General features: G+C 41.2%; 1 protein-coding gene across 2 annotated transcripts in view; it reads left to right on the plus strand.

Moving 5' to 3' along the window:
* CACNG3 (calcium voltage-gated channel auxiliary subunit gamma 3) overlaps window positions 1-27,360 on the plus strand; it is an 85,403-nt gene that overhangs the window by 2,535 nt on the left and 55,508 nt on the right. The gene's annotated exons all lie outside the window — the stretch shown is intronic.

The following is a 27,360-nucleotide window of genomic DNA, read 5'->3' on the forward strand; positions in this document are numbered from 1 at the left end:
TCCCGACTGTAGCACTACTACAGTTGATTCTGTTTCCAACACAAATTTGCAACTGGTGGGAATCCCAGGTAGGAAAAGACTACTTTAAATGCAACAAGAATCACTGTACTTGAAGTCAGAAGACTTGGGTAATGCTGCAAACTATCTGTGTGACCTTGGCTAAGACATTTGCCTACTCCAACCCTTTCTTATCAATCTGGGAAATGATTACTTTGGAATAGGTGATCATGAATTAGCACTATCCAAAGCTCTTATTTTATCCAGTGTACCAATGGAAATTTTAGAACAATTATTTCCCAAACATTGATAAAAATCTAATATTTGTAATCATTGGTGATCAGATATGGTGAAGTCATTTACCTTGGGGAAATTCTATAATTCCCTTTACTCTATTGACAACAAAGAATTGAATTACCTTCTGTAAAGCTGTGATTTGGTGGATGCTTTGTTGTCTATATGGTTCTAGGGATGGCATAAAAAATCTGAGCCAGACGAGGTATATATGTAGATCGTGTTTCCGTTATTTCCAGTTCTTCTGCACCTCTTGGAACAAAACCTGGGAATGTACAATTAAAAACCAAATTTGGCTTCCCCCAATAGGGCCTAAAATGCCTAAATCCTTTCTCAGAATTTCTCAACTGATGGTTTCTCTTCTCTCCAACATCATGTCCTACACCCACAGTTTGTACAAGGAATTGGAACCCCACCCAGGCATTCTGTGGGCTTAGTGGGAGAAGTGAGAATTTGAATCAAGATGGAACTGGATGAATCTAAGATATGTTCTTGGTCAGGTGAATTCTTTTGAGAAAATATGTTGCAGTCTTCATACAATTTGACTCAGCCAGGTTTTTGTTTTTGTTTTGTTTTTTACATTTTTTGAAGTATTATATACAGTAACTTTAATGAGTCACAATGAATCTTAAGCTGTATGCACACCCATAGAACCAGCACCTAGATGGGCCTGGCTGGAATCTGAAACCAAGATTTTTCTTCATGTACTGAATATATCAAGTGTTCAAGGAATTTTCAAGGAACCTCTGATTTCCTGCATGCAATAGGCAGACCCCATCCTCTGGATTAAAGGTGTATAATCATCTCTTATTCAGTATATCCCGTCTCCTAGAGTCTCAACATCATCATTTTTCTGGTCCTTTAGAGTCAAAGGATAACTGGAGGTCTTATAGCTCAGTTGTTTTTCTGATATCAAATTAGCAAAGTCTGTTCACCCATACTTTTTAAAGAGCCATGAGAGAATGTGGCGGTTTTGTCCAAAAGAGAATGGTCAGGAGGGACATGACAGCTGTCTGAAAATATCTGAAGAGTTGTCATATGGGAAAGAGATTTGAAATGTTCTATGTGGCCTCAAGGGGGTAGAAGTAAGAGTGAGAGGAAAACAATTTTTGCCTCAGTATAAATGACCATGCAATGTAGAATAGGGAGCTTTAGGTGGTATGGGTTCTCCACCACCAAAGATATTCAGGAATAAGGAAACTACATCAATGTTCCCAAACTTGGCCAGTCATCAGAATCACATGGGGAGCTTTAAAAAAAAAAAAAGATAATTAGGCCTCACAACTAGATTCTCTGCTTCCGTAGGTCTGTGGTGGATCACTGGAATCTGAATTTTCTGAAACTCCTCCAAGCAATTCTGATGTTTAAGCTAACATATATTAAGTATTTACAATGGAGCTGGCAACAATTACATGTGTTAAGAAGGATCACATCACTCAAGCAAGAGAAGGGTTTTTTATTTCTTTAACTCCCCAGAATATCATTTATATTTAGTACATATATAATTGCTAGCACTGTTCTAACAATTTTGAAAAATTAACTTTTTCCTCTTCAAAGGAGCTCATTTAAATCAGTATTATTATTATCCTCATTTTATTGGTGAAGAAACTGAGCCTTAGAGAAATTATATGACTTGCCTGAGGTCACATACCTAAACCCAGCAGGCACTACCTCACCTAAGCCATGTTGCTTCTGGGAGCATTTGCTAAGAACATGAATTCGTGCTCCGGTGGATAGGTTGCTACTGGTACAAACATTAGCTTGTGAGAATGCCCAGACACATGGGTTTTTCCATACAGAAGCTTCAGGTCCCCGAACACTCAGCATGCCTGTGCAATGTCTGCAGGGGTGCAGGCGACATCAGACAGGAACAAATTCAGAGACAGCAAAGGACAGATTTTGAATGAAGAAACAATCGACCTATGTAGAGACACCCACACTCAGAAAGCAGAACGAATGCCTGACTCATTATCTGGAAAGCACACGAGGCATTCACAAAGTAGGGTCCCAACTTGCTGTGTGTTTTCAATGGCAGCATGTGGATTTGAATGAGAACATGCTCAATGTATGGTTCCCTCATTAAGAAGACCCCTTGAAGTCCTAGACATGAGCAAAGTGACGTATTTACATCATGGAAAGACCACTGGCCTGGTAACAAGGAACCCTGAGTACTCATCACACTTCTGTCACTACGAGTTATGTGAATTGTGCATATATCTTCCTCCTTTGGGCCTTAGTTTATCCAATTCTGAAATGAAAGCTTCAGATAAGATTAGGAGTAAACAAATCCAAATGTCCATGTGGACAAGGCAGGTAATGTAGCAGTTGAAACAAGCATTTCACTGTCCTCTTAACTCAATTCTGGGGGTAGGGGGTTGGAGAAGTCACTGCACTTAAAAAGATACCTGGTAGCTGAAACACGGTCTCAGAGTGGAGAACAATAGAGAATAGTGGGGCCTGAGGCAAACCAGAGAGCACAAGCCCCTATCCAAGGGACAAATGCTATGTGACTTGAGTTGATTTTTACTCTTGGGAAACGTGTACCAAATTTATCCCGATATTCCAAATATTAAAAAGCCAGGTATAAAATCTCTTGATTTTTAAAATGTGGGCAACTAAATTAACTTTTTAAAAACACACTGTCTGGGACATTTGGGTGGCTCAGTGGTTGAGCGTCTGCCTTCTGCCCGGGTCATGATCCTGGGGTCCTGGGATTGAGTCTGGCATCGGGCTCCCTCCAGGGAGCCTGCTTTTCCCTCTGCCTGTGTCTCTGCCTCTCTCTGTGTGTCTCTTGTGAATAAATAAATAAAATCTTTTAAAAAACTAATGTCTTTTAAAAATATATAAATAAAATAAAATTTAAAAGTAAATAAAGACACACTGCCTGCCAAGCCAAACCTGCCTCATTGTTGAATTTGACCCATGGGCTGCCAGTTTAAAGGTCTTTTTAATCCAAGGGTCTGATATTTCCATATTTTATTCCTGAATTGTTCTCCATTAGCCAATGATCACTTTTTCAAATCATTTTTTAAGAAAATACTAAGAAAATAAAGTCCACTTAGCTTTTAGGACAAGGAGCTTAAAATTATGGAAAAGAGTCTCAATAAACTGCTATTTCTGCTACAGATGGGCCTGAATGGCATCAAACATCTGTCTGAAAAACTGAAAAAAAAATTAGCCAGTCATTAGAAGTTCCCCCATATTTCCAAATCTCCAGATGGTTGACTCTTTTCAGCCAGATGGGGTTGCAGCTTTATTTATGTGTTCAGAAGCCTTCGGGGAAGCTGCAGAGATGTGATTAAGGACACGGATAAGAGAAGGACATAACATTTGTTGAGTATTTCCTATGTGCCAAGCCCTGTGCTGGGTGCTCTCACATGGTAACTCATATTTTTCATATTTCCTATCTCCCTCCAATAGAAGATAAGGACAGGGATCCTTGTCCATTGGGAGCACTGCTCTACCTCCAGAGCTTAGGAACACTACCAAGTAGTCACTTCTCCACTCCTAGATCTGATGCTGCACTTTCCCTTAGACGTGCGTGCAGAATGCTCTTTCTTCCCTACTCTTGACCTCCTCCCTGTTCCTTTCCCTGCATGGTTCCTCTTTGCCTCTAAAGCCCAAGAGGCAAACAGAGGAGAGAAGTGGACTGGAATCTTAAGGCAGGATGTGGGTGAATGACTATGCCTGTGTTTGTGAGACCAGTCAGGACTGGGGAGGTGGCAGAGGTTGAGGTGTGAACATGATAACATTCAACCAGAACATGTCTGTATAGCCATATTGCTTGTTAAAATGTTGAAATACTTTCCTACTTCTTGGTAAACAGCATCTGGCCCAAGTCCCCAATCAACCCTCCCCCTCCCGCCACCACTATAGTTACCCTAGCCTATTCTGGAACCTCCCAGACATCTATGAGATTTTCCAGTAAAGAGTTAAGACCTGACCCAGCAGGGGCCATCAGGATCCTGGCCCAGCCCTATGGAAGCATCCATTCTGACTGGTTAGTCTCACAGTCCTACCTGTGATTAAATATTCTGAATCTTATTCCCAGTTCTATCATTGGTGGAAAAGACCTACTCCTCTGTTTCCTACCTCAAATCTAGCCCCCTGCCTTTTGACTCTAAGATTCTACCCATTTGAAGAAGCAGATGATTTGAAAATAATTGTTTACTTTGTCACTTGAAATTTCATCTTCTGGATTAGAAAAAAGGCAAGTGATCAACATTCCAAGGTTGGGGAAGCAGTGTGGGTTATTAACATGGTGACGTGTGTGGGTTACTAGCGTGCATCAAGGGAAAAAAATACGCAAAGAAAGGGGACTCTGTCGTTTGTTCTCTTAGAGCCATGTCTGACAATCTTACTGAGGGAGTCATCTGATTCTTTGGTGGAATGTAATTTTATTTGTTTTATTATAGATAAAGGGCCAGTGGTATAGTTAGATGCTACTTGTAGAGAGCTTGGAAAGATGCACATAAATTTGCTCATTAGAGGTGCAAATTATTTCTGCTCATTAGAAGAGATAATTTCAAATGTTGTAGATTTATTGCCACCCTCTAGGACATGAATCAGTTTTACATCTAACTTGACAATCTTACTTCAGAATTTTTTTCCTGAAAAATATATATAACATCCTCCTTTGAACTAGCTTTGTCATTCTGCTAGTTCTCTCATTGATGAGTTGAATAAAACTTGACATGAGCGCATTGTATATTTTAGGAAAATTATGTTTCTAACTATTTAAAAATTATACTCTGACATGTGGAAGCACCCCCAGTGAAAGCAATGTTTCTGAGGTTAAAGAGAAGCCCACAAAACTCCAAAGTCGTTTTGCTTTTTCCTCCATCCACACAATCCTGCCAGAGCCCACTTTTTCATTATAGGAGCAAATGGGCTTTTAGTCATTTATGAATTGGTCTCTGACCACAGAGAATATGAGACAACAGCAGGGGTCTTGAGGTCAGGTAGACCTGGGTTCTTAGCTGGATCTTGCCGTTTACTGGCTGCAAACCCTCGGAAGTTGTTTCACCGCTGAGCATGAGTTTCCTTACCTGTTAAATGAAGAAACACAGCAGCAAGCACTTACAACTTTTTCTACTTTTGTACTTATTGCAACTCCTTTATTCCTTCATACCTCTAAATAATGCATTGACCAGTAGTTCTTAACTCATCCTTTTTAGACAATATCCATTTTCAAAGACAAATGGCAAGCTAGCTTTCTTATACCACCTTCCTTTTTCCCCAAAACTTGAGGTTCCTCAGTGAATTACCTGTGCCCCAAGAAGACTCATTCACAAAGATTGAGGGTGCCTGCAGAAAAGAGAGACTGGCATCACATTCCTGGGATGGACGCTGCTTGTGTGCCTACTTCAGTAAAGAGGCTAAGACAGAGGGAATGGCAATGGGGCAGCCTTTGTGGAATGGGGAAGTTTGTAGGCTGTGTGGATCTGGTGGTGAATAGCTGAACTTGAGCCATTTGGTCATTATCCCATCCAAGAGAGCAGCCCATTAGGCAACAAGACCCTGGTCAGAGCTACATGATGTTCATGAAGATGTTGCCCTGTCTTGAGAGTTGGCCCCTGTTCCATTCCCCAAACCATGAACCTTGGCCCAAAGCTGAGTCCATCCAAAGGGAGGAGGGCCTTTAAAAAATGTTCACAGGGTGTTGTATGGTTCAACTGCAGGTCCAGCCGCATGGGGACATGAGTTGCCAGTGACAGAAGCCAAAGTGGGATGGAAGAAAGTGAGTCAGACTCAGATATTCCACACTGGGGAGAGAAGTTGCAGTGGGAAGGTCCCCTAGGGCTCTCCAATAATCAATGCTTGTGTCTCCACAAAAAAAGTCAACATGTCCCCTGCCACACAGAGAACCTGATGATCAGTGTTAGCTGGGAAACTAGTAACAATAAACAGTAAAGGTTTGCAACATCACACAGCTAAGCGAAGTGACATTTTGGCCTTATTTTCTTCCTGCTCCCTGCCACAACACACTGAAGGTGCTAGAACCTAAAAGGGGGATGCGCAGGGATAGTGCATTGCAATATGGAAGTTTTAACAGCCAAAAGTAAGTAGAAAGTTATGATCTCCGCCCAAAATATCATTAAGGAAATGAGAGATTGGATATAACACAGTTGAAAGCTAAAAATACAGCCGTTAAACATTCATACTCCACTAATTTGAGATTCTTCAATAAACGGTATATGTCATCATATGTGGTCTCTAAAATTCTAAAGTTGAAAACTCAGTGGTGTATATCCACTGTGATAGATAACTGTATCTCAGCGGTTAGCAAACTATAGCCTATGGGCCAAATTCAGCCTATTGACTATTTTTGTACAACCTACAGACTAAGAATATTTTGTATATTTTTAAGTAGTTGAAAAAATTAAATAATCTCCAATAATGCTTTGTGACATATAAAAATGATGAGAAATTCAAATTTCAGCATCCAAACTTCTGAATGTTGCCAATAAAAATTTTATGGAAATTTGTTTTCTCTCTTGTTACATATGTATAACATATAGTATCCTCAGTTTTGCTGCTTGGCCTGCAAAGCCTAAAATATTTACTGTCTGGCCCTTTACAGAAGAAGTTAAGTTTGCCAACTCCTGTTATATCTCACTGGAGAGGCATGGAGGAATCTATAATAACATTTTATTTCTAGAAGTACCCTTTGTTTTCCCAAGAATATTGGTTGTTGTGGTGGTGGGGGGTGGTTGTACTCTTCGTCTTTATCACAGACTCTTCGTCTGAGCAGGGATTCTGTGAATCCTCTTCTCTTTCCTGGAAAACATGCACTTAGCCCTTTGCCCAGGTAGTTCTTCTTTTCTTCCTGAGACAAGGAGAGGTTGAAAGAAAGTCAGTGAGATCCTTCTCTCATAAAGGGCTCCAGGAAAATGCACCCCCTGCCCAGGTACACAGGGAACAACATCTGTCGGGGCTGGCAAGAGGGGAAAACTTTGGGATCTGGTGTTCTGATGACAATGAACAGGACACTAGAGACAGGGTGAAGTAGACTTGATCAGACATGGTCATCGAGTAAGTAAGGGTAAAGAAATTGACATCCCCAAAAAGGAGGTAGTTGGTATTGGAAGCCTACATAGAAGTCCTCCTCTATTTGCTCCATGGATGAAGTGCCGCATGCTTATGAAACTTCAAGAAAAATATTATGGAAACGGGTGCTTTTATGGAGAGAGTCTCATCCTCCGAAAATGTTAAGAATCACTAATGTAGAACCTAGGGCAGAGATGAAAGCTGGGATGACCTTAGGATCACCCAAACATAGGTGGGAATTGAAGACGTGAAAATACACAAGAAGTGACAGAGAAAACCCAATGGGTATGAAGAGGAAAAATAGCAAAACCCTAAGTGGCATTGACACTTTGGGGGGCAGGAAGAAGAGGAGCTGGTGAAAAATAGAAAGGAAAGCATAGATGAAGAAAAGGTTATCAGGATTTGATTTGCATTTTAAGGGTCTACAGAGGCTTGCTCCAAAATGATGTTGATGAACAGCAAAGTCGGGGCTAGTAGCTCTCCAGCCCAAGAGGTCTGCATGAGAGGACTCACTTCCAGGGCAGGTCTGCTGTTCCTCCTGGAATCAGTAAGCAGGTGACATATCCTTATAGGGGGCTACTTCCAAGGAAGCTGCAGGAGAGGCTGGGCCATGAGAACCCCAGAAAGAAGTGCCAGGAAAATAATAAATAGCTGACAATTAATGAACACCTTCTGTGGGCCAAACTATGATTGCTAGGGCAGAGGGAGCGTTTATTTCCAGACTAACCCCCGAGCATGCATGCATTTGTCTGTTTGTTTATCCATCAGACACGTCCTATATACCAACCACTGTTCTAAGTGGGCACTTGGCAAATATCATTTGATCCTTGTTACATCTTTAGGAGGTAGATATTGTTATTCTCTCCATTTTACAAATGAAAGAACAGAGACCCAAAGAGCACATAGTAAGAGGCAGATCTAGGCTTCCAACCCTACCCTGTGCTGCCTTTCATGACTGTACTCCAGGCACTTGGATGAGCACTTAGTGTAACAGATGCAACTCATAATAGCCCCTTTCTACTAGTAGACTTGCTCCACCCACAGGGAGACTGAAGCTCCTAGAAATGAAGTAGCTTGTGCTAGATCGCCTGCTAGTGTGATCTCCAGAAGCTTCACCGTAAACACCACAACAGCACTACCTTAATAGAAGGACCTGGGCCTGATGAGTGGGTCTCTGTCTCTTCCAGCCTGCTCACTCCTCTGTCAAGGAGGGTTTGGTGGCAGTCACTGGCTCTGAGCCACTCAACAACTGGAATTTTTGTGAAAAATAATTATCTCAACCTTTCCCAATTTCTATTCCAAATCCAGCAAGGTCTGGGGAAAAAATGGTGAAGCTAACAAGATTTAGATATTGTAACACTGAGCTACTGAGAAACACCACCTCTGGAGATCAAATGTAAATTTTCTTTAAATGGCAACACCAATCATTTGGAAGTGAAAAGAGCAGAGTTTCTTAAGGGGTTTCTGATTAGATGCAAGTTGAGCAAACCATTGGAGATTCTTGCATTTTCTATATTGCATTTGGGTGTCTGCAAACTTAGGGATGCCATTAGGTTCGTGGCTATCTCACTTCCCAAGGAGTAAACTTGGCCACAGCATTTGTTTCACTTCTTTGAGCTTTTGGGTCTGTGTCAGGCAGTAATCAACTTCTGGCTTAGGGATCGCAGCCTGATACTCAGGCAGCACTCAGAGAGTCAAAATCATCTTTGAAGAATGCAAATGCCCACTAGCTATGCAATAGACCAAAGTACTACCAGGCCTAGTTCTTGGAGACCTTGGACTTGCAGAAGTCAGAAGTGGACAAGTGGGATGAGTTTGGAACAAGCGAAGCCTGACACTATACATCTACCACTTAACCTGCATGTTGTAAGAAATATCAAAAATCTTGTTGCCACCCAAATACTCTACCGACCGTATCTTGCTGAACTGGTGCATAGTAGATGCTCAATAAATATCCATTGAATTTGTTGCTTGAGCTTCTCCTAGTGAACCCACGCTAATCACTACCAATCTCAATTCTGGGCTTAAGTGCTAATAAACCATTCTAAAAATAATATACCCTATAATCTCTGCCGTAACTATTGGTAATTCAGTAGCCTGGATTTTGAGGAAGTCTGACTTCACAGTCTCGAAAACCTCAACATTATTTGTCCATCTCTTATTTTCCATTTTTTTTCCTCAAAGACTACCCAGAGTCGTTCTGTAGTCTCATTTCAAAATTCCCTCAATACTCTGGGTACAAACTTGGGGAAAGAAAAAGTAAATATACGTTGTGTGGACATATTGTGGGCAAATCCAGCAGACACTGTTTCTATTCCTTGTGCTTCAGATTCTATATATATTTGGTTACCTGCATGTTTAGGAAATGGAATCTCCTCTACTCTGTATTCTGCAGCATATGCTATTCAGCATCATGCAAAGCTGCCTTGGAATACAATAATACCTACCTGTTAGAATGATTGCAAAAATCATGGGTAACTGTGGAAGCATCCTCTACCATCTCAACTATTATAAAATTCTACTGGCACCTGTGGAAATTGGTTTTGGCATGCAGCAGTTAATACAGATGCATTATTTACAACAAATCGTTGTGACCCTTCGCAAATTACAGGATGGCAAACCAATTAGCTGTTTATCAGCTTAAAATGCCTTAAAATATATACTTCAAGGAAGTCCTGGTTTTTCAAAATATTACTTTTCACCAAAGATAAATCTGGCTTGTGATCAAAATGCTCTCAGTGTTTAGAGAAAAATAAAAAGATCAAATCAAGAGGCAATGATGTTAATCTGAGTCAAAGGTCTGCTGCACAGCATAATAATTGCTCTGCTCTGCTTTTTCACTCTGTGGTGAGTGATGGCTTAGCTCCTGAGCACTGGGGAGATGGCAGGGTTAGGTTCCAAGAGATAATAAGGTCTGAACCAAGGAAAATTCAGTCTGGGCCACCCCCAAAGATGATTTTCCAGTTTTATCCTGGGGGCTGAGCTGCAGTGTCATCCCTTTGGTTTAGGTAATGGACAGTCCCAGCCCAGGACTATGGACTTTCCCCCAAACTGTCCAAAAGCTCGAAGATGCACTGGAGTGCAAAGGGGGATGAAATTATAAATAGTGTGATTAAGGTAGGCTTCCTTGAGAAGATGACATTTAATTCCAGATATAAAGGAGATGAGGAACCACACCAGGTGACTCTCAGGGGGAAAAAGCATTCCAGATGGGAAAAAGCAGCAAATACAAAGGCCCAGCCAGGGGTAGGACATGGCTGGGGTGTTCAAGGAGCAAGGGAGCCAGTGCAGCTGAAGAGGATGATGAGCTCAGAGGAGGGAGCACATTGGTTGAGGGGGCTAGACCCCAGATTGTGGAAGGCCTTGAAGGATGTTGTAAGAACTTTGACTTTGACTCTGAGTGAACTGGAAGGCTTTGGATGCTTTGAGCCCAAGACTGACATGTTCTTGAGTTAGCCATATCTAGGTCTTCTCAATGAGTTACTTGCTGCTTGACGGAAGGAGTGCTTTGTCCTGTGACATCCCTTGCTTCCCACAGGCAAGAACTTCATCTCTAGTCTTTAATGTTTCTGCCTCATCTTGCCCTGGTGTTTTTTTTTGAAGACTGGGCACAGTGGAACAGCATCCCTTCACCATCATCTTCCTTCTGCCCCTGAAAACAAGCCCATGGCCTCCCATTGTTTTCAGTATTGCATTTCTTACTGTGAGGAGATGAGGGGATGACAGTGTCATGGGAGTTTCTGATGTTTATTGAATTTTACAAAGTTCTTGGACTTGTCCTTCCCGGTGGGCCACCCCTCCTAACTCAGATTCTCATCCTTCTCCAGCTCAGGTGACATCCACTCCCATGCTGGTCCCCCTTCTCAGAGATCCAATAGGAGGGGTGTGAAGTGAGTGATTTGCATCTGGGGGAACTCCAGCCTGGCTCCTCTGCTCTCTATGTCCTTACTGAGCACCTACTAAGTGCTAGACATGCTAGGTGCTGAGGATTCAGCAGAGAATAAAAATCTTTGTTAAGTTCAGAACTGTAGAGGGAAAATGCTGAGAAACTGCATCCATCTGAATGCAGCAGGGTACTCCTGGAACATGAGGTAGGAGTCCTGGATTAGTCAGGGGGGGAGGAGGCTTGCCACAGAATGTTCTCTTAGGGGCTTACATGTCTCCAAAGTGTCTGGCCTACAACAAATACCCAAAACATATTTGCCAAATGCACTGAAAGGCCGTATAGGTTACACAGAGGAGAACTGACCTCTCCTAACTGCTGGAGGCTGGAATGGAAATGAATTCAGAGCTCCTGGTTTCTTAACCTTAAGCAGACAGGAAGGAAAACAAGACAATAGCCTACTTCTAGGAATCCATGGAGACAAATCGAGTGACTACACATTTCTCTTTGTTTAAATTTTTAAGCTCTCTTAAAAAAAAAAAACACACAAAAGCCTGGATATTTTATTTTTGTCATGCTTTTTCAGTGGCATATTTTTCTTATTGTATTTTCTTAAAACTCTTTTAACATAAAAGTAATACAAAAACACATTCTAAATATAAACTTTTAAAACAAAACAGACAAGGCAATATTTCCTCTGTACTCTATCTATATACTCATCCCTTGCCCCCAGATAACTGCTACTTACAATTTGGTGAATGTCCAATAAATATCATTTCCCCATCTTTCTGTTCTATACTATCAAAGAGATTAGAAAGGGTATATTTTTCTCTTCCAGTTCAAATTCTTCACAATTTACTGAAAAGCTTTTAAAAAGTATCATTTAATTTATTAAGACATTTAATCATGCACATTATTTTTAAAATTAAATCATGTCGAAGGGCTTTTAATGACAAGCATGTGTCTCAGGGGTGCTTATGCCCTTTCACCCCAAGTTCTACTGCTCAGAGCAAGGGTTTTTTTTTTTTTTCCTTTTTAACCATTTCTTTTTTTCTTTTTTTTTTTTTTATTGGTGTTCAATTTACTAACATACAGAATAACACCCAGTGCCCGTCACCCATTCACTCCCACCCCCCGCCCTCCTCCCCTTCTACCACCCCTAGTTCGTTTCCCAGAGTTAGCAGTCTTTACGTTCTGTCTCCCTTTCTGATATTTCCCACCCATTTCTTCTCCCTTCCCTTATTTTCCCTTTCACTATTATTTATATTCCCCAAATGAATGAGAACATATAATGTTTGTCCTTCTCCGACTGACTTACTTCACTCAGCATAATACCCTCCAGTTCCATCCACGTTGAAGCAAATGGTGGGTATTTGTCATTTCTAATAGCTGAGTAATATTCCATTGTATACATAAACCACATCTTCTTTATCCATTCATCTTTCGTTGGACACCGAGGCTCCTTCCACAGTTTGGCTATAGTGGCCATTGCTGCTAGAAACATCGGGGTGCAGGTGTCCTGGCGTTTCATTGCATTTGTATCTTTGGGGTAAATCCCCAACAGTGCAATTGCTGGGTCGTAGGGCTTTTTAACCATTTCTGATTCAATTCTTCCAGTGGTTACATCTATTTCTCTAAACAACATATTTATCCTCTGTTTCTTGATTTATAATCTATTGACTTCCTGCCATAATAGGTGAGGATTTAGTTAAATCATTCACCCTCGGTATTGATTACCTTTCCAATTTCTAAAAATAACATAAATCTTTATTAGTTTTCCCATCTACCTTGAGTAGGATGTCTCAACTTCCCACTTTCTAGAATGATGCTGTCCACATTCCCCTTTCCACTTGCCCATGCCCATTAGTTGTATTTTTGCTTTTTCTTTGTCAAGAATTCATTCTGTTTCCATTTGATTCTGTAACTGTGCTAATGCCTCCCATGTTGGGGCTATGGGTGGATTCTGAAGTTTGAAAGCCAATGAAATTATTATGATCAGGTAGAGAATGTTCAGTGCAAAGCTAAGTTGTTTTCTAGGGCTTCATTTTTCTCTTTGTGGTTTCAATGTCACAGTCTCCTAGCCATTCAAAAAAACAAACAAAAGGTCCAAATGGAGTAATTTTGTCTAACACTTATCCAGTTGTTCAAAATCATGCCGTATATTTATTTGTGTCACTCTTGGACTTTTTGGTAGAGTTTTCATTTTTCCTAGGGTTTCTGAGTGACTCAAGGGTTTTTTTAACAGGTCATTTGAGGGCAAAATAAATATAAGTTCTGTTGTGGAGGAAAGAATCTTCTGGGGAATCCCTGGGTGGCTCAGCAGTTTAGCGCCTGCCTTCGGCCCAGGGCGTGATCCTGGAGTCCTGGGATCGAGTCCCACATCGGGCTCCCAGCATGGAGCCTGCTTCTCCCTCTGCCTGTGTCTCTGCCTCTCTCTCTCTCTCTCTCTCTCTGTGTGTGTCTCTCATGAATAAATAAATAAAATCTTCAAAAAAAAAAAAAGGAAAGAATCTTCTGGAAAAATTGTACCTCCCCCCCCCCGCTCACCCCCCCCCCTTTTTTCTGTTTTCTCAGTACAGTATAGTAGTTAAGAGCTCACCTCTACGGTCAGATTGCTTAGGCTCAAATCCCAGGTCAACAATGCATTACAATGCACAACAGTGTAACAATGCTACTTCACCTCCCTGTGTCTCAGCTTTCATCTGTAAAATGGGAGTATTATTTTCCTACTCATAAGGTTGCTATGAGTATTTGATGAGTTAATATTTGTATAGCACACAGAACAGTGTCTGGCATATACAAGTACTAACTTGGTGTTGGTTGTTACCATCTTCTTGTGACAAGCAGATTGGACTGAATCTGCCCATCTACATCATTCTGCCCACAGCAAGGAACCCTTCAGGACATGGTTACCACCATTCTGCTTAGTCCCCCAAAATTTTCACATCTTTGCTCTCTGGGGGCAAAGCCAGTGATACAGCTGTTGGAGACCCTACTAGAGAATCAGATTCACAGTCTCTAGTCACATGTCTTAAGCTTGATTCTTTTCATACTGGTTGCTGAAGTGGTCCAAACCTTAGGGAACCTGTATTCTAGAATATCCCCCAGATAAGCCACATTAAGGAAAGATTAGCCCTTAATAAATAACAAGAGCAAGTGCATACCGAGGGCTTACGTGCATTATCTCACTTAGTTGTCTCAAGAACTCCATGGGGTATTATACCCATTTTGCTGATGAGCATATGGAACTCAGGACAGTAACTTTCAAATTATCCCACTAGTGAGTGGTAGAGGTGGGATTCAACCCTGAGTGTTTCAAGTCTGAGAACTGAGGTCCTTAACGCTGATGTGATAGCAGTGTTCTCAGAGCATGTTCTGTTCACCCTGGGGGGACAAGGAAGTCCTCCCAAGACCATTTCACGGGGGTCTACAAGGTCAGAACTATTTCAGAGTAGTAATAAGATATGATTTGCCTTTTTCATGGTGTTGACATCTGCACTGATGATGCCAAAGCAGCAGTGGGTGACACTGCTGGAGTCTGAGCTCCAACAAAAACAGTGGCACCAATATACACTAGTTGTCACTGAATTCATTACTGCCACTCACTCACAGTGAAAGAAAATGCTACTTTCTTTTTGAAAGGTCCTCGGTGAAACAGTAAAAAAGTATTAATCTTATTAAATTTTATGACATCTCGTACTTTACACATAACAAAATGGGAAGTACACAGAAAGCGCTTTGGTGGCAAGCCAAAGCATACCGTTGGTCTCTAGCACAGCCACTTGTGCAACTGAGTTGCATGCTGAACTAGCTGCATTTTTTCCATGAAACACCGTATTTACTTGAAAGAATGACTGACAGGCAAATTATGGTTATTCAGGCTTGGATATTTGGCAGATATTTTCCCGAAAATGAGCTAAGTGAGCCTGTCACTTCAAGGAAAGCCACTGATGGCATCTATTGCCAAGGATAAAATTCAAGATTTCAAATGAAAATTGCAATTTTGCTTGTGTCTGCCCCCTTGAGTGAATGTGATTTTTTTATATTGTGTCATGAAATGTGCCAAAATGGAAGACCTGTATAACTCAGTGAACCAATTTCCCAAATGGCCAGTGTACGATGTTAAAAATTACCCCCGTGTAAAAGATTCCATCAAGATATAGCTTTAAAACAAGGATTTTAGTGTGAAAAGAGCATGAAAAGTTAATTAATATGGTTTCAGATTCCTCATTGCAACCAGCCTTTAAAAAACCATTGCTTGTTGAGTTTTGGTGTAGTATCAGAGAAGAATTCCACAATTCTCTTCAAAGGCTTTCAGAGACTCTTGTCTTTGTCAACCACATATTTGTGTGAGGCTGGGTTTTCTTCCTATGCTTCAACCAAAACATTTGGCAGCAGATCAAGTCCAGAAGCAGATATGAGAATCTGTCTTCTATTAAGCCAGACATTAAAGAGATTTGCAAAAATGTAAAAATAGATACCACTCTTCTACTTTTCTTTTTGGTTTTGGAAAAATATCGTTATTTTTCATATACATATGTTATTTACATTAACAGGCAGTTGGGTTTAACATTATTTGCAAATGAATTTTAAAAATAAATATTTTTAAATTTTCTGAGCTTTATTTTCTGGAACTGGAAATATTGGCAAATATAACCCACGTTAACAACAGCTCAATAATTTGCACAAATATAAAGGAGTCCTGGGACGAAAACCTTCAAGAATCCCTGCTACCAGCTATATTTTAAATTCTGTTGACAAACTTCATTCAAATGGTTGAGGAGACAAACTGAAGGAGCCATTTTTGTTACTTTGGTCAGAAGATTTCCTTCTAGTTCTTGCTTATCTTCCCTGCTGGGAGATGAAAGAGTCCCTTGCCATGTTCCAGTCTCTCTGCTCTGAGTTCTCTTTAGCTGCAACTAAGCTCCACCATTGTTCTGCCATCACTGGCATGCAAAAGGCAACTTGAGGTTCCAGCAAGTGCTGAAAGCAGTGCCTTTGATTAAAATGCAACCCTGCTGGTATAAAGTCTGACAGGGCCCGGAGGATTCATCGCGCCTTGTGTCTTTGTTCATGAACACCAACAAAGCTCAACCATGACTCCACAAAGAGCTGCAGGCTCAGGATCTGCGGAGAGATGCCTCACTTATGAGACAAAGCAAAGTGCAGGAAAATGGTCAAGGTCAATTCCTCAGGTTTTTAGTGGATGGGGGCTTGAATTTATAAACTTTCTACCCTCTGCCTATAACTAAAGAACCCTGTGCATGAAGATGGAGAGCTTAGGGAAGGGAGGTGACTGCCAGGCTGCCATTGAACAGGCATTTCTTCAGACCAGAAGCAGAGAGAAATGAGAAGTAGAAGGGAGGCTTGAGGATGTTGCCAGGAATGTCTGTTCTTGTTGGTCTGTTGGTTTGCCACCCCCTCTTCGGGTCGTATTCTGATCTGCTTTCTGGGCTACCATGGAACTCTATCACTCCATCCTCCGTCCATGTGGCTTGAGTGGAACTGACTCCAGCCTGGCTCTTAGGATGCCAGGAATGACCCAGGAATGACCTTAAGAATATCATGAGGTATCATGAGTTCTTATACTAAGGCAGTGGTTCTAAACACAGAATGGTCTTGTTCACCAGACATTTGACCATGTCTGGTGACACTTTTGGTTGCCATGACTTAGGTGAGGGTGTGGGGTACTATTGGCATGTAGTGGGTGAGGCCAGGGATGATTGATAAACATTCTGCAATGCACAGAACAGCCCCTCACAACAAGGAGCTATCCAGCCTCTAATGTCAACAATGTCAGTTGGGGTTGAGAGACCTGATTGGAAGATAATGGGAAGCCATGGAAGGCTTTTAAGCAGAGGAGTGATATGTTCTGAACCGATATTCATAAAGTATAGTCAGGTGCCACGTGGAAACAGATTTTAGAGATTAAAAGTGAAGCAGAGAGAGGGGTTCAGTCAGTTAAGCATCCAACTCTTGATCTCAGCTCAGGTCTCAATGTCAGGGTCATGAGTTCAAGCCCCATGTTGAGCTCCATGCTGGGCCTACTTACATAAATAAATAAAATAATAAATAAATAAATAAATAAATAAATAAATAAAATAAAAATAAAAGTGAAGCAGAGAGATAAGCCACAGGGTTATTGCAAAAACCTCCAGTAATAGAAGACTCAAGAAGTTTGATATGGAAATTATATTTTATTTTCTAGGTTTTTTCTAGGTTATTAATTTTATTTATTTGAGAGACAGTGAGAGAGAAAGAACATAGCAGGGGAAGCAGCAGAGGGAGAGGAAGAAGCAGGTTCCTTGCTGAGTAGGGAGCCTGATGTGACCTGGATCCTAGGATCCTTCATGAGCTGAAGGCAGATGCCTATTAACCAACTGAGTCACCCAAGCACCTCTGTAAATTATATTTTGTATATATTTTGCATGATTATATATTCCAAAAATTACATATTTGGAAATTGTCAGTGGCAAAGGTAGAGCCTTGGGTATGAATAAGAGCCTCCAAAAAGTCTGCAAAAAATAAGAGAGCCAAAGGCAAAGTCCTTCAAACATCCATGTATAGCAAGTTAGGTGACAATATCTAACATTGTTTGAGAGTTTATGTGCCAGCTACTATGCTATCATTTACATGATCACTTTTGTTCCTTTGGACCATGCTTATCATCTCCAGTTTGCACATAAGAAAACTTAGGAACAGAGAGGTTAAATAACTAGCCCAAAGTCACACACCTAGTTATTATCTGAGACAGAAATTGAACTCACAACAACACAACTCCATGCCTTTTTCCTTTAGCCACCAAACTGCTGCCACCCTGGGCTGAGAAGCACCTTCCAAAAGAAAAAATTACAACTCTCACAAGAGCTGAAGGATGAAAGGGAGTTAGAGAGATGGACAAATGAGCTAGTATTCCAAGAAGAGGGAAGAGCGTGCATGGAGGCCTCAAGGCTAGAGAGAACACAGCTTCATAGAGAAAATCAAGCATTCAGTAATGGCTAGAAAAGGGTATAAATTCACAGGTGGGGTGAATGCCAAGAATAACAGGGGCCATGTCATGCAGATCTGTGGAAGGTATATTAAGTTTATCCTGAGAGCAACAGGAATCCTTTGGAACATTTAGAATGGAAGTTTAAAAATCTGACATATAAGGTTTTCATTTTTGAGGCTCATTCTGGCTGCTGAGTGGACAGTTGATGGGGGAGAGGGAGAAGAATACTTGAAGGCCGGTTAAGAGTCCTTCATCCAATAATCCAGGAGCAATGCTGGATTTCCCTATTGGGGAAGTGACAGTAGTGACAGAGACATTGGCTGTCACTTTGGGAGAGGCTTAAAAACTGGAATCAACAGACTTCCCTCTTTGTTGTACGTAAGGGGCAAGGGGAAATGAGGTCAAGGGACTCCCGTATTTCTGGCATTAGCCTTTGAATGGACGGTGGCACCTTCTACTGATGGAGAATTTGTAGGGGGAGCTGGTAATTAGATTTCAAACATGTTGAACTTGCAGCTTCCCATATAACATTCAAGTAGGGGTGTTAAGAGGGTGACTGGATACACTAATCTTGAACTCATAAGGGATGTTTTATCTAATTACTTCCCCATAGTCATCGCTGTATTTTTTGATCAGGAAACAGTAGAACATGTACATTCCAACCTCTGCTATTCTATTACAGACAGCAGTATAAGGTTATTAGATGAGGCTCTGTGTGACAGAGTAACTGATATTAAAAGTCTGAAGGCAACACCAGGAGGTCATCGCCAGTCTAACTGGGCACAGATAGAGTTTATTGGGTCATGGAAAGCAAGCTGTGTATACCTATTGTTTCATCCCCTTTCCTTCCATTTCTGACTTATCATCTGATTTGGGGTGAACATTAAAGAATCTATTCATAAATGGTGACCTTTTGAAATTTGAAATGATGGTTTCAGCTAATTTCCATCCCAGCCCTGGGGCCGCTGCTTGAAGGTCATGAGCGTGAAGCTACTGACTTGTATCTAGTCCGTGCTCTCCACGAGTATTTGGAAAAGGGCAATGTTGTCTTCATTCTTAAAATGCCCATCATTTGGATGAAGGATCATCATTCATCATTCTGTGATCACACGCTGAGGGTGAAAAACGTACTGAGTGCCGAGTTTGTGTTAACAGCAAGACCCAATCTATTCTGGTGAATTTAGGAGCATGTTGTCTGAGGTCATAATAGTACAGTAATACTGCTGTATCATGTAGAATTAATTCCATTGTAAGTGACAGAAAACCCAATTCTGATTGACTTAAGAGAGACAGACAGAGACAGAGAGATCTCTACTGGCTCACATAACTGGATAGTAAAGGTATGGCTTCACACAGGGATCAAACTCACAGGTACACTATTTCTCTTACCATTCTTTCTCTGCTTCTTCTCTGTTGACTTCATGTCATAGTAATGGATGAATGTTGGTTTGTAAACAGGCCCCCACACCTGGAGGGCAAAGAGAGGCCTGAGAAACAGTCAGACCACTCCAGATTGGAAGGTGGTGGTTTTGACAAGCAAGGGAGCTACATACAGGGCTTGTCTTGAACAGCCGCAAGACAAGTAGTTCTCTGCATCCTCCACCAGAATCTTAAAAGTTTACAGAGAGGCCTTAACTGGGGTTTAGTCACGTTGTCAGTCCAGATGGTCTCAATACCACCTTACTCTCTGAATGCTACCTCCTTGCAAAGGGCTCCCACTCTGGGGACAGTAGTAGAGCATACATTCCAAGGATGAAAGTGGGGGCATGAGGAGCTTCCAATTGCCTGGGTCCAGCTCATAGGTCAACCTGCAACCACGTCCTCTCAATGACCTCCTCCAAAATTGAAAGACTCAAGGATACAATATGGATAATTGCAACCCTCGGGGCTATCTTCTATGCTCGAATCGGACATTAGGGCATGAGTTTCTTTTGTAGCAAGTAAAAGTCTCATTGCATTTCATTGGCTCTGATTAGGTCACATGTCCATTATTGACCTAATCACTACAGACCAGGGGTCTCAAAAGCTGATTGGCTCAGGGCTGTGTCTTGTATTTTAACATTGGAGTAGGAGAGGCATAGACTCCAGAGAGAATTCTGATGATAAACAACGAGTATACATTGTTCTAAGTAGTATGCTCCTTGTAACAACCCTTTGAGGCACTTACCATTGTTATCACCCTTCTCATGGTGGGGAAAGCCAAAACACAGTGAGCTTAAGTAACTTGCCCAAGGACCCACAACCGGTAAATGATAAGACCAAGATACAGAGAGAGGAAATAACCTTTCCAAGATGCTCAAGTAGATGATGGAGACCCAATACAAATTAAGGCAACCTCTCACTACAGCCTGGGCTTTTGACGTTAAATTAGGATCCAGTTACCAGATGTTTGCTATCACTCAACTCTTTAGGTTTACAGAGGGCTCTGATATATGACTTCATTTTTCCTCACAACTTTAAGAATGATGCAAGACTTGGGAGCACTACCTTCATTTTCTGATGAAGAAATTGAAGTGCGGGTTGAATGGTTTGCTTGAAGTCAAACGTCAGTGCAACAAGAACTAAAACCCCATGCCGGTCGTTTCTGACCCTGCAATAATGTAGGATTAGGGTTTAATAAATGCTGAGGAAGCCACGAAGGGCTGGAAACTTGTATTGGGCTCACAGCAAGCTGATCCTGAAGACTTTACCCCTCTGCTGCCATGTTACTTTCCTTGTTGTGTTTGTTGTAAGCAGATAGGAGAATCCCAAGAATTTGGACACAAGGTTGCCCTAGATATTTAGACAGCAAATTAAACTATTTATGCATTATGAGATAGTTCAACCACATGAAGTTGAATTATGACCTTTATCTTTTATTAAATCCACACTCACACGTAATAGATCTGTATCTGTTTCTGGATTTCTATTCTTTTCTTTTAATCTTTGTTTCTATTTCTGAGGCTCTATTATACTGTTGTTTGAATTAATATAGCTTATAAGACTCTTCATACCAGAAGGGCATGTTCTTTTTTACCATGCTTCTTTATCAGCCTCTTCTCAGTTCTAATGTTTTGATTTTCCCTGTGAATTTTCTGATTATTCTATCAAGTTGCCAGAAATATTGGAATATTAATAAAAAATTTAATTAATAGAGTTATTCAGGCACAATTGACCTCTTTTGAACCTGAGTCTTCCCCTGTTTAAAAACACAATATATCTGCTATTTATTATTTACTTCTATGTCTTTTAGAGAAGTTCCATTTTAATCGTTCAAGCTCATGCATTGATTGAGTACATTGTTTGTAGGTAGGTTTTATATTTTTGGTTACTAATGTTAATGGGTGGTGTTTCCCAAGATATTTTCCGAGTGGTTAATATTACAGGTATCCGAGGGACCTATTGATCTGTAATGATCTATTTCTTAGTGGTGTCGGCTACATTATAATTAACTTAATTTGGTTTTCCAGGTAAACAGTGATCTCCTCTGCAAATAATAGATAGTACTTTTTCTCCCCCTGCTCTTTCTCTTTTGAGGTTTAGAGAAGAATAGTGTTATATAGTGGTGGTGCTCGAAGACCACCTGGCCTTGCTCCTAACCATAATTGTAATGTCTTGCAAACATGTTTCTCAAAATGTGGTTGCAGATTTGTATATAAATCCCAGAACTTGTGTAAACCTAGTGATCTGCATTTTAACAAAATCCTGGGAGTGAATCCTGTTCCCCCGAAAGTGAGTAACTACTCCAGGGTTTCACCAAGAAGCCCAGCATTTGCTATTGGTTTAAAATGTTTTTGTTATCATACTATGGAGCTTTCCATCAACGTATAACTAAGAAAGAATTTTAACTGGGTATGGAGGTTTCCATGTTTGGATATCCATCGACAGACATTGCAAGCTTTTTGTCCTTTGGCTGGCTAATTGGTGACGTTAATGCATTTCATATTAGCAAACTATCATTCATTCTTGTACAAAATCTTTTTTGAGACATAGTTTATCTTTGACAGTGCTGAAATAAGATATGCTAATAGATAATTTAGATAATAGATAATAGGGTTTTTCTCTATATTTGCCGATGAAACTTGCCTTCTTGTATGCTCTTTGTGTCAAGTTTGGGTATCAGAGTGGTAATAGCTTGATAAAATGATTTTCTATGCCGTGAACTAGATTCCACAGCATGGTGTTTTTCGTATAAAACCTTCTGGGCCTGGGGCCTTTTCGAAGGTAGTTCTTTGACAACTTCTCTCATGTCTTACATGTCTATAGCAGGTCTTTTTCTGGAGTCTTTTTTGTTATCTAGAACATCATTTCACTTCATAGAAAAATAAAAATGTTTTAGTACAGAGTTGAAAGTTGTTATTGCTTATAGTTTCTTTCAAATCTATCTCCTCCCTTCCACCCCATTTTCTCATTTTTGTCTCCAGCTACATTATAGTTGATGCTGCTTCTTCCAGGGCTGTGCCATTAAGTTGTCTTTCAATCTTCAGTGTTTAGGCTTTGAGTCTTCAACTCTTGCTGGTATTTTAGGTATTTTTTAAAGAAGTTGCTTGAGGGTAGCTAGCCAAATGTCATTTTGAGCAACACGTTTTTACTCTTGGGACTTTTTAATCCAGATTTAAATTAGCATCTTGTTCAGGTTGGCATCTCTTAAGGTGAAGAGGTCCTTTTAGGGACCCCCAACTGTCACCCAGAAAAGTCACTAGACCTCCCAGCTAAGTGTCATCTGCCACGGTGATTGACTAGCTTGCCACTTCAATTTTCACAGTCTTTGATACGATCACTGAAAAGGAAAAGCTGAAGAACACAGCTCTGTGGTAAAGAATTAACTAAGCATGATTACCATCAGAAGGTTTGTCTGAGTGGAAACTCACTTTGAGTTCAGTGAGTTCCTTGGGAAGTCAGACCCCATAACACAGGCAGAGTCAATGTTCACTCATGTTCTTCACACTCATTGAGGACTTCCTCTGGGTCAGGATAGCCCCGAGCTGGTCTGAGACAAAGAAAGCTGAAATGGTATGACCGCTTTCCTCAGGGACTTCGAGTATCAAGAAAATCCTTTTTTATATGATCCCCTACAGCATATGGTTATCTCACGCTGTTATTATTTTCTTATATCTGCAAATACAGATTAAATTCTTTCTTCAAAAATTATAAGAGCGGGGTGCCTGACCGATTCAGTCAGTAGAGCATGCAGCTCTTGATCCACATTGGAGTGTAGAGATTATTTAAATAAATAAACCTTTAAAAACTTGTGTTTAGGGGCACCTGTGTGGCTCAGTTGGTTAAGCATCTGATTTCAGCTTGGATCATGATCTTGGGGTCCTGGGGTTGAGCCCTACATCAGGCTCCCTGCTCAGTGGGGAGTCTGATTACCCCTTCCCTTTCCTCTGCCCCTCCCTCCCCCGCTTGTGTTTTCTCTATTTCAAGTGAATAAATAAAATCTTAAAAAAAAAAAGCCCATGTGTTTACTTTAAGCAGTGAAACTATCTAAAAATAGAAAAAGAAGTAGTAATATGCCCTGCTTAATTCCCACCCTGCCCCCTCTCTATTCCACTCCAGAGTAACCAACGTTAATAGCTTAGATGTGTTTCTTCTACATCTTTACCCTCAAAATGCATACATACATGCACAGGGTTGTGGGAGGGATATTGTTTGATTTTAAAAATTGAATCACACTGGAGATACTAGTCTGCCACTTGCTTTTTTTTTTCCCTCAGTATATCATGGAAATCTTTCCACTGATCTAACTCCATCTTTTTAATGGTTGCATAATATTCTACAGAATGGCATCACTTCAGTGTATCCAACTATTTCTCTCTTGATGAGCATCCACCTTGTTTCTGGTTTTGTTTTGTTTTCAGGCATTCTTACACATGTGTTCTTACATTCTAGTGCTTTTGGTTTTATAGGCTACCTACCAAAAGCAAGACTGCTAAATTATAGAGGAATGAGGTTATGATCTTAATAGATATGGACAGGTATTATCCTGAAAGACTATAGCAAGTGTATGTTTATCAGGCAAATGTCTTAATTTTTAAAATAAAATACCCGCACACACACAAAAAATTCAAAGAGTTTACTTTGAAAGGTAAGGATCCCCTAAGGATGCCTGGGTGGTTCAGTTGGTTAAGTCTCTGACTCTTGATTTTGGCTCAGGTCACGGTCTCAGAGTGGTGAGATGGAGACCTGTGCCCTGCTCTGCACTCAGCATAAAGTCTGTTGAGATTCTCTCTCCCTCTCTTTCTGCCCCTCCGCCTGCTCATGTTCACCCTCTCTAAGTAAATAAATGAATAAAAATCTTTAAAAATAAAAGAGCAAAAAGAAAGGAGACTCACTAGAATGGGTTGGAAACACAAATATGAGCCTGGGTTTCAATTGTCCTTAGCACCCTCTGTTGTCACCTCCTTGCCAGCCCCCAGGGGGTACTGCTCTGAAAACAATAGAAACAGCAAAACCATGTACTGAGTGATTCCCATGTCCTAAGCTAGTGCCTTAAGGGCATGTTTTTCATTTTACCCTCATTGCCATGTAAGAGATAGATCCTATTAATTATCATCCTCACTTTATAGAAATGAAAATTGAGTCTTAGGAAGTTTAAGTCACTTACTCACGGCCACACATCCAGTAGGTAGCAGAGCTGAGATATGATTCCCATTCTCCATGGCTGCAAACCTGGGCTCTTAATCACTGTGTGGGATTTCTTCCAAGGATTCCATTGCGGCACTGTTTCATCAGAGCCCCAAAGTGATACAAACATCAATGTTCACCTTGAACCATGGCAGGGACCAAGCCCTGCCTCTTACTGTGAAGAAGAATGCTCCACTATCAGGAGTTTGAACTGATCTTTACCTCCAGATAAGGCCTTCCTTATTCAGAGGAAACTGAGTGAGCTCCCCGGACACTAGGTTTGCTTGCCTCTATTCACAACACAGAAGCCAGCTGTCTTTTCTCTCCCTCTCTCTTTCTTTTTCTGAAGCAATTAAGAAAAATAGAAACCGTTGGTTTCACATCTCTCCATTCTCTCCTGACAGGCAACAGATAGATAGTCATGGTTAAAAATGTAGACTCTGGACTCAGAATGACCTGATTAGAAACCACTTTGTCATCCTTGGGCATATGCCCTGAGACTCTCTAACTTTCTGGTCTTCCTGGAAGCATAACCATTCTACTCAGGGTCTTGCCTTTCCTATTAGAGGATCACCTCCTTGAGTACAGGTCAATGTCCATGCCTCTTGTCTCACAGGCCCTGAGAGAACCTGTATCAAACTGCAAATATTGATTCTCAATAATTAACTTCACTGATGTTTTAAAGTAAAGTTGAGGGTAATATGGAGAAGAAAACTGAATTCACATTTACTGAGAGTCTGTGTGCTGGGCACTGTGCTGGAAGTTAATAAACATTAACTCAACTCTGCGAAGTAGACATAGTCATTCTCATTGTACAGAGGAGAAAAGTGAAACTTGATGGATCAGTCAAACTTGCTAAGTTTGCAGAGCTAGAAATGATGGTGGTGGTGGTGGTGGTGGTGATTGTGATGATGGTGATGATTGTGGTGATGACGATGATGGTGATGATGCTAACAATGATGATGGGAATGAGGATGGTGATGTGGTGATAGCTATTGTTTATTGAACTTTTGCTGTGAGTAATCATGATGCTAAGACCCTTGTTCTCTCATTTAATCCCCACAAAATCCAACAGGTAAATCCTATTATTATCCCCTTCTACAGATAAGAGAACCAAGATCCTAAAAGATTAAGTGACTTGTTAAAGGCATTCAATTAGTCAAGTATTGGGGCTGGAATGTAAATACAGGCCATTTTAATTCCTTAGAAGCATTTCTTCACCTTACTTGAGTAGTGAAGGCCTTCATGGCAATTATTCCTATTTAAACATTCAGCTTTTTGGACTACTCTCAAATGGAGTGTCGGGCAGCTATGCCAAAGGCCAGGCCTCTGGAAAGAAGAAACCAGATTCCATTTCTGCCTGTCTTCATCCCTTCATCTTTTGGGCTCTGTGGGCAACACTTTCATGGCAAGATTCTGCATCCTGTCTCGTGGTCATACGTACCGTCTGTGCTTGGCACAGCCGGCTGTCTCCATGGAACATCTGTGGCTCACTACTACTGTGAGTGATTCTATTTTCCACACATCTCCAGCTCGTTAGAAAGCAAGGCTCCTATTTGTTGGTGGATGTTTGCAATCTGAATCTGAAACACTGCAAAATGATGATTGAGCTGATTCACACTGGGGAAGAGTCTGTGACACATAAACACACGCGCGCGCGCGTGCACAGACACACGAGACACCTAATTAGTGAGAGTTGAGCTGGCACCTGATCCAATAGGGTCTAGTAACTTTGTCCACTGAGGGGCCATCTGGCTCCTGGTGACAGTTGCTGAGCTGGGAGCTTTTCATGCAGTGATGGTGGTCCTCCCTGACCAGGGCTGCGCTCCAAATGTCCTCTGGGCCACCCAACCAGCTGAGGTGTCAGTATTTTAAAGAAACACACTCACTGCTCACCAAAGGTAGCAAGAAAGCTGAAATAAACATCCACCCCAGCAGACCCAGGGGTCTACAGTGAGGAAAGAGCTTCCCCCTCTCCTCTATGAATATGCCTTAGAACTTCCTCAACGTTCCTCTCAGATTTTCCACTTCTGGTCCTTGGCCAAATGCAATCTTTAAAAATACACACTTGGCAAGAATCTGCAAAAAAATCCCTTCAGATTGTTATGTGATGGTGGGGAAAAGACACATTTTTTTTAAACTCTAAAAAAAGCACCTTAGCATTTGTAGGCTTTTATAATTCTGAAACAGCTGAAATGCTAAAACTTTCAAGTTGGCAGGATTGAAACTGAAATCTGCAAAGCCGGTTCAATTTGACAAGAGTGGGAGCCTTGCATTTCAGAGGGTTTTGATGAGCCTGTGGGCCTGAGCCATCAACACAATAGGTGGCCACCCACTCACAGGGAGCCCTTCATGCCTGGGTCCCTGTCTCCCTTCTAGCTACCTGCAGAGCTCACTGTCAGAGACACTCCTGGCTTTGTCCAAGAAGGCTGCCCCATTGCTCTGGTTGCTGCTGGTAGCTTAGCAGAGTGGGTAAGGATTCATTCCGTGGAGCCAGACCACCTGGTTTTGCAGTCCTGATTCCACTGCCTATAAACTG

This window comes from Canis aureus, chromosome 8 (genome assembly GCF_053574225.1).
Source record: "Canis aureus isolate CA01 chromosome 8, VMU_Caureus_v.1.0, whole genome shotgun sequence".
Lineage (NCBI taxonomy): Eukaryota > Metazoa > Chordata > Mammalia > Carnivora > Canidae > Canis > Canis aureus.